The 14,894-nt window shown below is 53.2% G+C and overlaps 1 protein-coding gene across 7 annotated transcripts in view; it reads right to left on the reverse strand.

The window, feature by feature from the left end:
* The window catches only part of STX8 (syntaxin 8), a 253,567-nt gene that overhangs the window by 22,466 nt on the left and 216,207 nt on the right, over nt 1-14,894 (reverse strand). The gene's annotated exons all lie outside the window — the stretch shown is intronic.

Here is a 14,894-nt window from a genome sequence, read left to right on the forward strand (position 1 = left end):
GAAGGGGCACAGAGAGACCTCAGAAATACAGTCACAGAAACACACTGATGACCGCAGAGTATCACAGGTCACACACTCAATGCAAGCCGCGGCTGAGTGTCTGCCTCTCACACATACTGTACACACACACACACAGGGTATCGGCCTTTCAGGTGTATGGTACGAGGGCAGATGATAAGAGGTGTCTGAGGATAACACTCAAATGACATCATCAAGCGCTTCTCTAGGCTCTGAGAAAAAAACGCAGGAAGAGACAATTTAAACGTCAGATTTGGCTTTGAGATGTTTGTTGGCTCACAAAGAAACATGGTGTGTCAGATATTTCAGAAACCATTTCAAAGCAAAATAAAAAAGTGGAATTATGACGCCTTCCCAAAGAAATGATCCAGTTTTCCCACCCTAGCCTCCTGCTCAACATGCCGCGTGCGCTCACACCTTGGCTCCTTGGCAGGGAATGTTCGCGCTGCATCGGAGCCCTCTGCCTGCGTCTACACCACCAGCGCCGACCCTGGCCTTGGGCCTCAGCTCAGAAATGTCCCCCCCCCCCCCAAAAGGGACACCTTTTTTCCCGGGCCCCAAGGGGATCTCTGGACGGCCCTTCCTGGGCTGCGCTGCAAACTGAACATGTGCGCTAAGAAACTGACTTCATACTCAGGGAAATTAACAAATGATTGGGTTCGTGGTTTACCCCCCCGAGAGTCTGAAAAAATCCTTGGAGAGGACAGACTGTGTTTCCATGTCCGTGTCCCCGGCATGTGATCCATAGGTAACTGGACAGGTGTCACTGAACACGTGCTCTGCAGGTGTGTATTTCTGTTTTGCATGATTGGGTTGCAGCTCCTCATTTAGACTCAAAGATTGCTTGGGACATTAAGAGCCGGCAGTATGGGTGTCAAGTGCGTGTTTACTTAGCAACAGTCAATGTGGATATTTTAGAAGCTAGAACAGTACTTGGCACATAGTAAGATCTCAATAAATATGTGCTGGGGGAAAAAAAAAGGATGAGAGAGTGAATGGATGGAGGAGGAGTATAAACTCAAGAAAATAGGCTATTCTGGAATCGCGGTTCTAAAAAACAATACGCGGGTACAAGGTAAGTACGGCTGGTACTGCCAAACTCACAATCAATAGATTGTCCCTTAGTGGCTGGTGACATGAATATAAAATTCTAGCAGAGCATATATTCTAGATGGATCTTTCCAGTAACGAACAGAGTTACACTGCAGGGAAATGCTGGGATTTTTAACCAGATGCTCAAGAGTGTCTTTCTAACACAGATGACTTAGGCTCAGAATTTTCAGCCAGCAGACCCTTTTTGGATTGAATCAAATAGTCCGGTTTTACATTTTCCCTCATTCCCTGGAACTTGTGTTCAGCGGCACCCACAGATATTCCAGAGAAGGGTCTGACCAGAAATCACGCAGTGCTAGAAATGCTACGTTGCTGGTCACGGCGTGAACTCGGGAGTGTCCCTGGGGGCTGGTTAGACATCCAGCTTCGAGGGCCCTGCCTTGCTCCCACTGCGTCTGGGTCTCCGGGGGCAGGCAGACCAGGAAGCTGGGTGTTAACAAGCCCCGCCCATGAATCTTCTGGGGCTCACGTTTGAGGCCCAGTGGGTTAGAGGTCAGGCCCATTCTCTGCCCCATGAAATCAAACATCATCCTGCCAACAGGACGGAAGAGCTGCACCTTCCTCTGGGTACCACCAAGATGATGGGTAGGGGTCCCCAGCTGGGAGGAGGGCCCCAGCTCCGCTGACGACACACATCCTTGCGTGGAGGGGGAGCAGCCTGGGATGTATTTGATGCTCAGAACTCAACTGCTATCGCAAATCGCCCCCGTCGCAAACCAATATTACCTATTACTTTGGCCACATGGCCAGACTTTTTCAACCAGCATCAGGCTGACCCAGACAGCCTGAGCCAAGCCTGAGCCACTACGGAGCTCCGACCCTTCTTCCTCCTCGCAGGAAAGAAAAGCCTGGTATGATTTCAGCTTCACTTGTGATCAAGGGATGCAAATGGGCCAACGTGACATTTATTTCCCGCGTCGGGGGTCCTGATCTCGGAAAACACGTGTCTTTCTAGTGCACCTGGAGAACAAAGAACGGAGATTCGGAATGCTAAAGCCCAGGGTGCTAAGTCGGGCAGAGGTGGCGCTTTCTCCAGCGCACACGGCTAGCCCTGGCTGCCGCCACCCTAGAGGGTACCCCGAAGAGGGTCGGGGAGCTAGTCATAAAGTGCGGCAGCGGCCGCTCCATCGACAGCCTCCGTGGAGCACCGCGGGTGAGGAAATGAGAGGGGGCCTGTCTAATGATTAGTTCCGTATGGCCCTGGCGTTCCCGAAGTATATTCTCTACACCCGCTGGAACACTTCTGCATTCTTCACAGCCGGGCTGCAATACACAAGCCTTCTTTTCAGAGCACAGTCTTTTATCGACAGCCTCGGAGCAAGATCGGCCCATCGGCCTCCCCTCCCTCCTCATGCCCCTCCTTCCCCACGGCCACACTCTCCACGCCGTTCCCCCGTGCTCTTTCTAAGAATGCAATAAACATTTCAGCACCATCTTTTCAATCCACATTATTTATAATATTCCGAACATCCATCGAGCCTGGCTAGAACGCTAAGTAATAAATCAAAGTTAACAACAACAGAGAAAGGAAGGGGGAGAAGAAACCGCCCTTTGGCTGGGCTGAAGCCTGAGATGTTTCATTCCCTGAAGGGTTTAGTTATGTTAGGAAAAGTGAGATGGGGATGAGACTCCGGGTTTAGAATGACATGGACTCAGGGACTGGGATCTACGGGCAGAATCACAACCGCGGAAAAATCTTAAACAAACTTACTTCTCAGGGGTGTCAGGAGGATAGACGAGATACGTGGGAAGTGCTCAGAGGGCCTCGAATCAAGGCCACTGGAGCGCAGCTCCCCTTTCTGGGTCCAAAAGTTCCCTAGCAGCGCCCCCTCCAGTCCTGAGCTCCAGCCTCCACTCGTTAGCATCCCCCGGCCAGGTTCAAATGTGCTGGGGGGTGAGCTTTGACGCGGGGCCAGGGCAGGCCATGTGATTAGGGCAGCCCAGCCGCTCACGGGATCCCAGCCCCTGCGGCCACCCTCGGGGTGACACCCCCCTGCCAAGGCCAGTGAGGACGGCGCCAGGCCACACACAGCCAGAGGTCTCTCTACAAATGCTGCTGTTCTGCTGGGTGGGGGGCGTGGGACTTGTCCGAGGACCATCCTGCGTGGCGCTGGGCGGGTTTATACAGTCTGACTTGCTCCTCGCAGACAGACCCTGGCTCAAGAGCTCTCGGATGACTTCAACTTTTATCTAAACAAGCGCGGAGGCCAGCAGAGGCTCTTGGCTAATTGCATGATTGGCCTGGGGCCTTTGGGCTTCGACGAGGGGGCCCCCCCACATCTCGCATCCTGTGCTGGACACCTCAGCGGCTCCTCCTCGCCGTGGAGCCCTGGGTTCCCTGGGCCGGGCCTCAAGGTGGCCACCGCCCCGATCTGCTCTAAGTGGTCCCTCTGGGTGGTTTTTCTGGAAACGACGTACCTGAATTCAGGTAACCCACATAAGGCACGAGCAACTGCATCACAGCCCACACGTTCATCATGCCATTTCACGCTGGTTCTGGGGAAATGACCCTAAGGGGTTGCTCCTGAGATGTTTCTCCAAGAAAGTCAGGCCCGAAAGTAACTTTTCTCATTAAGGTTGCCAAGCCTGCCGGGGGGCTCTCGCTTCGCCACACCACCGCTTCGCCTAACTGGGTCCCGTCACAGGTGGTGGAGCTGCCTTCCTGTTCAGACGTGTCACCTGCTTGCTGGATGGGGGTGGGGGTGGCACGACCTTCCTGACCAGGGCTCCAGAAGGGATCTGACACCAGCTTGGCTGTGTCCATCACATCGACCAGCAAGTGTCCAACCAAACCAAACCAAACAGAACAAATTTATGGATGCCATCCACACTTGTTTAAACAGAGGCTTCGAAAGGATGACAATTTATTTAGAACGTCCCTAGGTCAGGAAGCACCCAACTCCCGACGATCACGTGACTATTATGGTCAAGGGTCTGTTTACCACGGCCCCCACTTCAGCGTCTGGTGATCAGGCGTCCTTGCTGCTCGGGCGGATCCGGGCTGAGGGGTCCGGTCGGGCCTCCCGGGTCTCTGCAGAGCCCGCTCTCCCCTTGGCTCTGACCTCCCAGGCCCAACTCTCCCCTGCTCGCTGCTTAGTGGGGGCCTGGCCCCTGATGCGGGGGCTGCCCTGCTCTCTGCTTCTGGGTCGAGCACCCTCTGCCTGACCACCCCGCCTTCCCTGGGTCCGTGCCCCTTCTCCTTGTCATTGCCCACAGCGTCAGTGACGCGTACAGAATGGTTGGGCCCATGGCTCTAGGGCTGCACTGCCTGGGTTCAGGTCCTGGCCACTCCCTTCCCCATCTGTGTGACTATGGGCAAGCTACTTAACCTCTCTGGGCCTCCTGACGTGGAGATAACTGCTGCAGACATAACACCCCGGGGATGACATCTGCTACGTGGAAAGCGTACAATAAACAGGCACTTTTCTTATTCAGGCTTTTTTCTTTTTTTTTTTTGTCTTTTTGCTATTTCTTTGGGCCACTCCCACGGCATACGGAGGTTCCCAGGCTAGGGGTCGAATCGGAGCTGTAGCCACCAGCCTACGCCAGAGCCACAGCAACGCGGGATCCGAGCCGCGTCTGCAACCTACACCACAGCTCACGGCAATGCCGGATTGTTAACCCACTGAGCAAGGGCAGGGACCGAACCCACAACCTCATGGTTCCTAGTCAGATTCATTAACCACCGCGCCACGACGGGAACTCCTTTTCCTTCTTTGTATTTTTCTAGGGCATATGGAGTTTCCCAAGCTAGGGGTCTAATCAGAGCTGTAGATGCCGGCCTACACCACAGCCACAGAAACACAGGATCGGAACTGCATCTGAGACCCACACCACAGCCCACAGCAACGCCGGATCCCAAACCCACTGAGTGAGGTCAGGGATCGAACCCGCAACCTCATGGTGCTTAGTCAGATTCGTTAACCACTGCGCCACAACGGGAACTCCTCTTATTCAGGTTTTACCAGACAAGTGCACTGGCCGATCTGTTTAGACCAACGCCCTTGGGAGTTGGGGCGGGGGGGAGTGAGCTAAGGCATACCCCACGACCTCGCCCGTCTAGCCACGGTGACACGGGGGTACAGAGAGGTCAAGCAACCCCTGGCTGGCCACTAGCCCGTCTGTAGCCAGTGTAGCCCAGACTCAAAGCCGAGGTGGGCGAGCAGCGTCTTTTCTCTGGACTTGAACTAGGACATCGGGAGCAACCCCGGCCTACCTTGCTTCTTAACACGGTACCCCGGGTCCTGATGGCAAACACAACTGGGTTTATCACTGTGAGGACAGGAGTGAGTCTGTGTTCCTCTCCCCAATCCAAAGACCCCCCCGAAGGTCACAGGTTTAATTATCCGTATCTCCTGCACAGGTGGAAACGGAGGACTCAGCCTGAGGGAACACATTTCTAGCTGCAATATTTCATCACCCGCGTGACGGCTGGAAGGCATCCTGCCACTTTTGACATCAGACGTTTTAGGCCAGCAGCGAGAAAACTAAGACAAGAACAAAACTGGCTTTAGTCAGAGTCGCCTTTTAAAACACCCACCCCCGGGAGTTTCTGTCATGGGTCAGTGGAAATGAATCTGACTAGGAACCATGAGGATGCGGGTTCGATCCCTGGCCTTGCTCAGTGGGTCAGGATCCGGCATTGCTGTGAGCTGTGGAGTAGGTTGCAGTCGCAGCTTGGATCTGGCATGGCTGTGGCTGTGGCGTAGGCTGGCATCTACGGCTCCAACTGGACCCCTAGCCTGGGAACTTTCATAGGCTGCAGGCGCAGCCCTAAAATTAAAACACCCACCCCCAGGTCCAGATTTTCAGCATCGGTCGGTCTCATAAGGACAAAAGTCTCCGTGACTTAAGGGGAGTGAAGGGGGAACTCCTTTCTGGGGAACTTCCCTGTCTCTCTGGGGAATGTCCCCGGGCACTGCTTCTCCAATGAGCAATCCTGGAGCTTTCTAGAGCGCAGGGTGAAGGCGGGGCTGGAAATGAGAGCTGGTGGAAGGCCACACGGTTCCCCATGGGGTCCAGGCTGAGCAGAGGGAAGGGCAGCTCTCATCCTCAAGCCATCATTAACCTGCTCCGTGCCAGGTACCATGTCAGATGCTGGGAACACGACAGCGGTCACAGTGGATGGCATATACCTCACCCCACGGAACCGACACGCTGAAGGGGGAGGCAGAGCCAAGTAATCACATGAGACAACGACGGATGGCGGCGATGGGCTAAGGAAACCAACAAGGCACTAGGATCAGGACCCCTTGAAAGAAGCATCTCCTGCCGAGGCGGCGCTAAGTTGGGGCCTAAACGTTACAGCCACAGGCGAAGCTGGGCAAAGCCCATTCCGGCGGCAGGGGAGTGAGCAGAAAGCTTGGGGACCTCATGAGCTGGAAAGAGTGTCCTTGTGGCTGGAATGGCCAGAGAGAAGGAGAGGACCCAAGATGAGTACCCTGCGAGCCAAGGGCTAAGCTCTGCAGGGCCCTGGAGGCCGTGGCCAGGAGCTGGGGTTTAGAGCAAAGCCACCACTGGGTTTAAGCAGGGAGGAGCCTCCTCTTATTTACATTATGCAGTTACTTATGCCACCGTGTGGACACTGGACTGGAGGGCCAGTCTCCGGGGACAAGTAACGCCAACAAGCCCTTACTGAGAGCACGATCACAGCATCCAGGCGAGAGGGTGAGGCGGGACGGGGCGGCGGCGGTGGAGGTGGAAGGACCTGAGATCTATTTTCGCCGAGAATTACCAGGGCTTCCTTCTGGATGAGAGAGAGGAGGCTTTAGTGACAGAAGCAGAGGAAACAGGATTTCTGCTGAGGAATCTGGACCGAGGGATCGAGGGAGCAGTCGGATGCACAGTACGAGCCTGGGCTCAGGAGACGGGTCTCGGCTGGCGAGGTGGCAATGCTTATGGGTTCAGAGGTCAAAGGGGAGCTGAGAGAGGAGAGATCAGGGGAGGTGCAGGGCTGGAGCAGCAGGAGGAGGTTAGGGCTGGGGGGAGAGGGGGGACCTCCAAGTTTAGGGACTCTGGAGACTAGCCCTCCCTCCCCCCCCGCCCAGGGGAGGGGCGGAAGGGAAGTCCTTGGCTCTGCCACTATCTGACAAGGATGGAGCAGCAGCAGAGATGTGAGCACTGGCGGGGGGTGGGGTCCGCTGTGCGCCAGGCCCCATGCTCGCTGTCTTCTGTATGTCACCTGTGAGCCCTGTCACAACCTTGCAAACTGCTGTTATTGTCACCATGACGACAATGACAAAGACAGAACCGGCAGCTCAGCAAAACGAAGCAATTTATCCACGGTTTCAAAGCGCTTCGGTGTTGGTCCTTGGAATGTGAACTGACTCCAAGAGTTCCAATCAAGAGTCTGCAATAATGTTAAGACTGGACCATTTCTCTGTAGATCTAGAACTTTTCAAATATGAAAAGTTTATTGTTTAAAAAAAAAGGCTGGACAGAATTACAAAGAGACCTAAGAAGACCAACAGCACCGCTTCCACCACCTTCTCTGCGTCCACAGCCAGGTGCCCGATTCAAAGGGAACCCGCCAGGGACCTGGAACCTGTCATACTAAGTGCAGTCAGTCACAGTGAAAGACAGACATCATATCACATCACCTATATACAGACTCTTTAAAAAACCCCAAAAGAACACAAATGAACTGACTTGCAGAACAGAAACAGACTCAGGCTTTGAAAAACGTCATGTTACCGAAGGGGACAGGTGGGGGCCGGCGGGAGGGGGGGTGGACTCGGGGTTGGGACTGGCACACACTGAGGTCTATGGAATGAGCCGCCAACAGGGACCCGCTGTACAGCACAGAGCGCTCCCCCCAGTGTTGTGTGATGATCTGTGTGGGAAAAGAATCGGAGAGAAAATGGGCATGCAGATAGATATGTATGACTGGGTCCCTTTGCGGCACAGCAGAAATGATCACACCTTGCAAATTAACCGTACTTCTGCAAAACCTTAAAAAAAAAAAAGGAACCCACTGTGGACTCCTCACTGTCTTCCGCATCCAGACCCACCCAGGGTCAACAGCCGCCCTCTGCTGCCCAGTCAGCCCTCCTCTCAAGTGTGGACTCCAAGCCCAACCATGTGTATTCCTGTTTTCCTGCAAGAACTAAAGGAGACAGACAGAGAGTTCTTACCTGCAGACGATGAGAAAGCCTAACCTGCAAATAACTAAAGAGGTGACAGAAAACCTATCTGAACTAAAGCACAAAGCGCTTGGTTAACAGACAGAGGGACACACCCCCTCTCTTGTGAACGGGTCACCATCCATCACAAAGGACAAGAAAAGAAAAGATTCGTAACTAAGCTCCTACACACAGAACAAGGAAGTAAAAATGGACATAAAGGAATATTCTAATGGAGAGAGAGCCCCCTCCTGATCCTGGAAGGCTGGATTCCTGACCAGGTGCATGGATCAATCAATATCAACATTTAAATCAGCAAAAATAAAGACTGCGATGGATGTTTCAGGGACGATGGAGAGGCCGCCGGGACCACCCTACTTTCGCGGATAAGGAAGCCAGGGCTTAGAGAGGGGAATACAAAGAGCAGGTATGAGCCCAGCCCTGGGAAGGCGCGAGCATCGGCTGACCTTTGCTGCTGCAGAACAGGGGGCGGCCGGGGGACTGGGCAGGAGATGAGACGGCGAGCAGGTCACAGAGGGCCCTGCGCCTTGTCACCAGGAATCTGGGCAGGAGGGGGGGGGGGGGCCTGAAAGGCTTCAGCAGAGAGAAGTGGTGCCCATGGGAGGGGGCTGATAAGAGCGAACGCACCCTGGCTTCCGAGAGGGAGCAGGACTGGAGACAGGACGATGGGCGAGGAGGCAGCGGGACGGATCCGGAAGACGGCAGGCATCTGCGGGAAACCGTGCAAGCGGCTTTTCTGAGGACGCGGAGCCGGGGGACCGACGGGGACGCCGGGCCTCTCGGCGCGAGGCGGGAGCCAGGCATGACTCCCGAGCGCTTGGCTGGGAAACCTGAGTGCTTGGTGGTCTTGCTCATCAAACGAGAAAACGGAGAAAGAAGAGCGGGGCTGGAGAAGATCACGAGCCCAGTTCTGGACGGCCTGGGGATTATTCTGAGCACGTTTTGACAGCATACCATTTGCTTTTCTTCCACTGGGATTAAATAAAATTTGTCTGTGGGCCCAGCAAGCCATTGGGGGAAAGGTTCCTACTTTGGTGGGGGGTTTGGAGGCAGACCTCGTCTACGCGAAGAATCCTAAATACAAAGCAGATACAGGAGTGATTGGAACAGGGGTAGAGGCTCAGGTGCGGGTGGAGCACCCATGGCTGGGAGAGGCCTCCCACCGAGAAGGTCTCCCCATGCCCCCGTCCCATTTTCTCCCTCCACCCCAAGGCTCCCAGACACTCATTCCATGCTTTTGTACTTTGGGGAATGTTCTGATTGGCACATGCTGATACCTTCTTACTGTAACATCCCAGGCTAAGCGCAGCTCTTCATTATACTCCTTCAGACAGAACCTCGGTTGAAAGTGGGGAACAACGTTTGCCACGGGAAGACGTGTTCCGAAGCCACCTCTGAAAATCAGTGAAGCCCACGGTCTGCAGGGGTCGCCTTTCTTAACTTCTAAGGCTCCGCCGCCTCCCCCTGTTCCTTAGACTAAGCTGGTGATCAGCCTGGAAGGAAAGGGCAGCCAAAGGCAAGCTGGCTGTCTTCTCTGTTCCGCGTTCCTCTGGCCAACCTCTCGGGCCAAGGAGAGCAGAGCCGAGGGGTCCCCCGTGCTCACCTGCGGCAGCGTCCCCGACTCAGTGTGTCTCAGAGGAAATATCTGGGCAAGAGCGGAACCTGCCAATCTCCATACGTGAAATGAGAGAGTAGTTGTTTTTTTTTTTTCCTTTTTTGGCCGCCCCGAGGCACATGCAGCTCCCAGACCAGGGATCAGATCCGAGCCACAGTCACAACCAAAGCCACAGCTGCGGTAACACTGGATCCTTTACCCACTGTGCCGGGCCAGGGATCGAACCTGCATCTCGGTGCTCCAGAGAGGCCGCCGATCCCGCTGCGCCCCAGCGGGAACTCAGAGAGAGTCGCTTCAGGGGGATGAACTTGTCTTCCTTTAGCCAAACTGAAGAACCGTGTGTACCTTGGGGAGAATGAAGACGCCAGCCGGCGCAGGAGGAAGCAAGAGCGGGTCAGGGATTTGCTGTAGGACCCGGTTAGGCGCGCAGGGGGTCAGGCCGTCCGGGAAGGCAGACGGGTACCTCGACAGGAAAGAGGGGTTCACAGCCACAGACTCCCAAACAGAATGTGACCTTGGGGGAGGAGCAAATGAGAGGCTGTGCTTTATGAAACTCACAGGACTTGCGTTGTGGTGACGTCAGAACCCTCTGGCGACAAATTCCATCTTTTACTCCGCAATCAAGATGTGGACAAGTTAAGAACACTGTTCTTACATGAAGGTGGTTTTTTCCCTGTTGAGAAACTAGTCACCCCTGGCTGTTTGAAAGAGAATGCTCAGACTTTTCATTTCGTGGGATTAAAGAATACATTTAAGATAAGTCCGCACCACACCGACTTGAAATGAAATGGAGAATTCTTGCCAGAGATGGGAGATGCGATTTTCACTTCCTAAGCTTAAACGGACTCTTTTTTTTTTTTTTTTTGAACAGCCGCGTCTGCAGCATACGGACATTCCTGGGCTAGGGGTCGAATCGGAGAGGCAGCTGCCAGCCTACACCACAGCCACGCCAGGTCTGTGACCTACACCACCGCTCATGGCAGCGCCAGATCCTGAGCCCCCTGAGCAAGGCCAGAAATTCAACCTGCATCCTCATCAGCACTGTGTCCGGTTCCTCACCTGCTGAGCCGCAGCGAGAATTCCTGGACATGTCATTTAACATTAAAAACAACCTTCGTGAGCAACAAAATGTTTCCTACAACTTTGGTCCGCAGGGGTTACAGTTCCTTTTATTTCTGGAATTGTTAATCAAACATAAAATTATCATCATCTATTCAAGAAAATCAGATGGCAACGAACCCGAGTAACGTTCGAGGATTTTTCTTTTGAGGCCGAGAGCCAGCAATGACGGCGCTGGAAAAGGCTATTTCACTCTGGGGCATTTCCTCAGCAGGGGAAATGATTTTTGAGAATACTGAAGCCTTTTTTATTCTAAAGCAGGCTAGCGACACCTGTACACAATCTTTCTAGACGACAATAAGACTTTTCTGAGGTTTCATGTCATGACCATTTAATTTAATAGCTCTGAGAGTTTAAACAGGACACTAATACCTCAGTGAACTGGCACGATTGGTGAATTGGGGATTCCAGTTAACTTAATTTTTCCATCAACTAATAGAAACCCATTTATGCAAGGAAATTTCCTCGGCAGGATACAGGGGATCTGGACATCCCTTTGCAGGTACGGACAATTGTAGGTTTTGTCCCTCGGTTTTACATTTTTTTTTTTTTTAAAAGAAAAGGCTGGCATTTGCCTCTCATAAATCTTCAAATTAATAAGCCAATAACCAACCGCATGTCCCATGTCTCACCCCCAAAATAGGTAAAGTTTAACTGGGAGAGTCTTAGTTAGAGAAAATAACTTCACCGAGGAAAATAAAATATATCCCTCGCATCCATGGAATAGGCTGGGCGCCGATCTGTACCCAAAGGCTACAGAGATAAACGCTGTGTGTTTTTTGTGCCTTAGAAGCTCAGGGTTTACATAGAAATGAAGTTGAAAACTTCAGAAGCTGGGGAGTTCCCGTCGTGGCGCAGTGGTTAACGAATCCGACTAGGAACCATGAGGTTGCGGGTTCGGTCCCTGCCCTCGCTCAGTGGGTTAATGATCCGGCGTTGCCGTGAGCTGTGGTGTAGGTTGCAGACGCGGCTCGGATCCCGCGTTGCTGTGGCTCTGGCGTAGGCCGACGGCTACAGCTCCGATTCAACCCCTAGCCTGGGAACCTCCATGTGCCGCAGGAGCGGCCCAAGAAATAGCAACAACAACAATAATAATAACAACAACAACAACAAAAAAGACAAAAAAAAAAAACCCTTCAGAAGCTGGGAGAAACGACAGGTGTGGAAAAATTTCTTTCTTTAAAAAGCAGAAAACGTGACCCTTGCATTTGAAAAATCAAGCCCAACGAAATGTACTTTTGGAGATAATTACTGAAAAGAAAATACATTCAAAGGTTGCCTCGAACCTTTAAACCAGCAGCATAAGGACAGAGTTTATATCCTGATTTCAACTTAGCAGAATTAGAAAGCTTCCGAAGTTCTTAGAGGGGGACAGGTAGATGAGTGAAAAGCTAGGAAACTTTCTGATGGGACCTGCCTGGGCCCAAAGGCCCTGGGGGCGTCCTCAGCCTTTCGCTGGTTTTTTGTTTCAATTAACAGACGCAAAGTCGTTCAAAGGCACGGCCTGGGCCTTGGTTCCTTCCCTCTGATGGTTTCCAGCAGGCAACCTTGGCCTTGGCATCTGAAGTGTCCTGGAGTGCTAGGTTCCACTACTCCCTGCTCCCCGGGCCTCAGCCCACTGGTGACTCTGAGTCAGTGGTTCCAGGATGGGGCCCCGGAATTTGCATTTTTAGTCAGAACATCATGGAATCCTTGTCACGGAGGACACTGGAAAATTCGGCCCTGGATAATGGGCCTTTGCCGAAGGATGGGGGTGGGGGTGGCGGGAGCTGGGAGGGGGAAGGTACATGCCCAGGCCCTGGGGTCAGCAAATCCTGGGGCTGGCCCCGGAATCTGCATTCTCTTATAAGGCCCCAGGCAACATCTGGTCAGCAGAAACTTGCCTCTGGCTGCCAAGGTGCCATCTCTACTCTGCCAACGCCGGACATGGAGCAGCCAGAATCAAGAGAAGCTCAAGCTGTTGTGATCCCAGGTGGAGCATCCTGGACTTCCTGGTCGGCTCGGGTCCAGGCTGCTACCTGCAGCTCCCGGTCTCCCCTGGATGAGCCGTTTTTCCAAGGCCTGCCTCCAGGAGCCGGGGTTCAGCCCAAAGCCTTCCAGACCACGGGGAGCCCGCCTGGCCCTACTCGGGGCAGATGGAGGCCTCCACTGGTGTGACTCTGAAGCAGTCATCACCTGAGGGCAACAGGAGGAGTGGCAGAAGGGCTCGTGGAAAGGTCACGGCCTGGTTCAATCATGCCTGGAAACTGCCACGGAGACGATGACACGAACCATCGCCTGGCCGTAAACAGACACACTGTTTACCACCAATCCTGCGGAAATAAACCTGTCTGCACACACAGTTGCTACGGTAGGCGCGCTCAGAAAAACAAACAACTTTCAACACAAACAATACCTTCACACATTTTCCCTTCGCAAGAGAGTAATGCACTCTATACCGAGAGGCTGCGACGGACGTCTTCTGGAATTCCCACATTACGGGCATTGTGCTTGCCAAAAACTCTACAGCCCTCCCGAGAAGGCCAAGGGAAATGCCAGACCTGGTGGGGCTGGAAGAAAGGCAAACTGGGGCGCGAGCACGAAGGGATGGAACACTCGCCTCGACTGCTTCCCGCATTTCATCCCCAAGGGTTCAACTCCAAAAGCGGCTCTTGATTTCAAACCTCGGCCCACATGGCTCAAATGTGCAACTTCCATATTCGGTATGAAAACAAAGTTATTTAACTGTTAGCACAGATTCTTCTCCGAGAGAGACAAGGCGAGGCACATGTTCCGGCCCACACACACACACACACACCCACACACACTCACACACACTGATCTTTGACTCTAAATATTGATCTATGACATGCAATTATTTTGGCTTTGGAAGACTAGGCTGTCTGCTGTGTTGGGGTGGGGTGGGCAGTTACCCAAAAAAATTGTCTTGAACACCGCCAGGGCTGAACATTTTTGTGTGTAAGCTGGAGGTTTTTTTTCTTTTTCTTTTTTAAATGCATGTGTAATACAAATAGTTCTTTTTCATTTGGGAAAGAAAAAAGCACTTAAAAAAAAAAAAAAAAAAGGTTTGGTGGGGAGGCTTTGCAGCGGTATTTCACCTCAATACATCTTTCAACTTTGATGGCTCGTAAGCTCACGGCTTGGTTCTCGTCTTCAACCTTCAGACAAACTCTAAGCTGTCCGCAGCAGCTGCAGAGGCCGGGTCTTTAAATGAAATAAAGAAATAATTGCTTCGGGGAACAAAGGGAAGGGGGGAAAAAAAGGCCTGTTAGCTGCACTAGGCGGCCCCTCGGGATCGTGTGTGGTATGTGCGCCTGATGGATGCTGCTCGGTGTGGTCAGAGGGAAGCCTGAGCAATCCCGGAGACTCAGAACAAGCGTGATGCGGGCGAAAGAGCGCAGGTTTCAGGGGCACACCTGGGCTCAAACCTCGGCTCCGCTACCGAGAGCTCCGTGACCTTGGCAGAGGGCCTCTGCCTTGGGGCGGTCTGCCTTCCTCATCTGCAGGATGGGATGACGTGACATCAGAGAGGGGCCCGCATGGGTGCTGCGCTGCTCCCGGCGAACACGGCAAATCGAACACCCACGGTTACCCCCACCCCAAAACGCCACCTCCCGTGGGAGAAACGGTATGAACCCATAACCCAAAGAACACAGCAGAAAGTGACATCCAATCAGACACATCAATACAGTGTTGGGGAGTTCCCTTTGTGTGTGGCTCAGCGGGTTAAGAACCTGACATAGTGTCCATGAGGATGTGGGTTCGATCCCTGGCTTCGCTCTGTGGGTTAAGTATCTGGCGTGGCCAAAAGCTGCAGCATAGGCTGAAGATGCAGCTTGGGTTTGACGTGGCTGTGGCCGTGGCAAAAGCCAGCAGCTGCAGCTCCA

The sequence above is a fragment of the Phacochoerus africanus genome, chromosome 14 (genome assembly GCF_016906955.1).
Source record: "Phacochoerus africanus isolate WHEZ1 chromosome 14, ROS_Pafr_v1, whole genome shotgun sequence".
Lineage (NCBI taxonomy): Eukaryota > Metazoa > Chordata > Mammalia > Artiodactyla > Suidae > Phacochoerus > Phacochoerus africanus.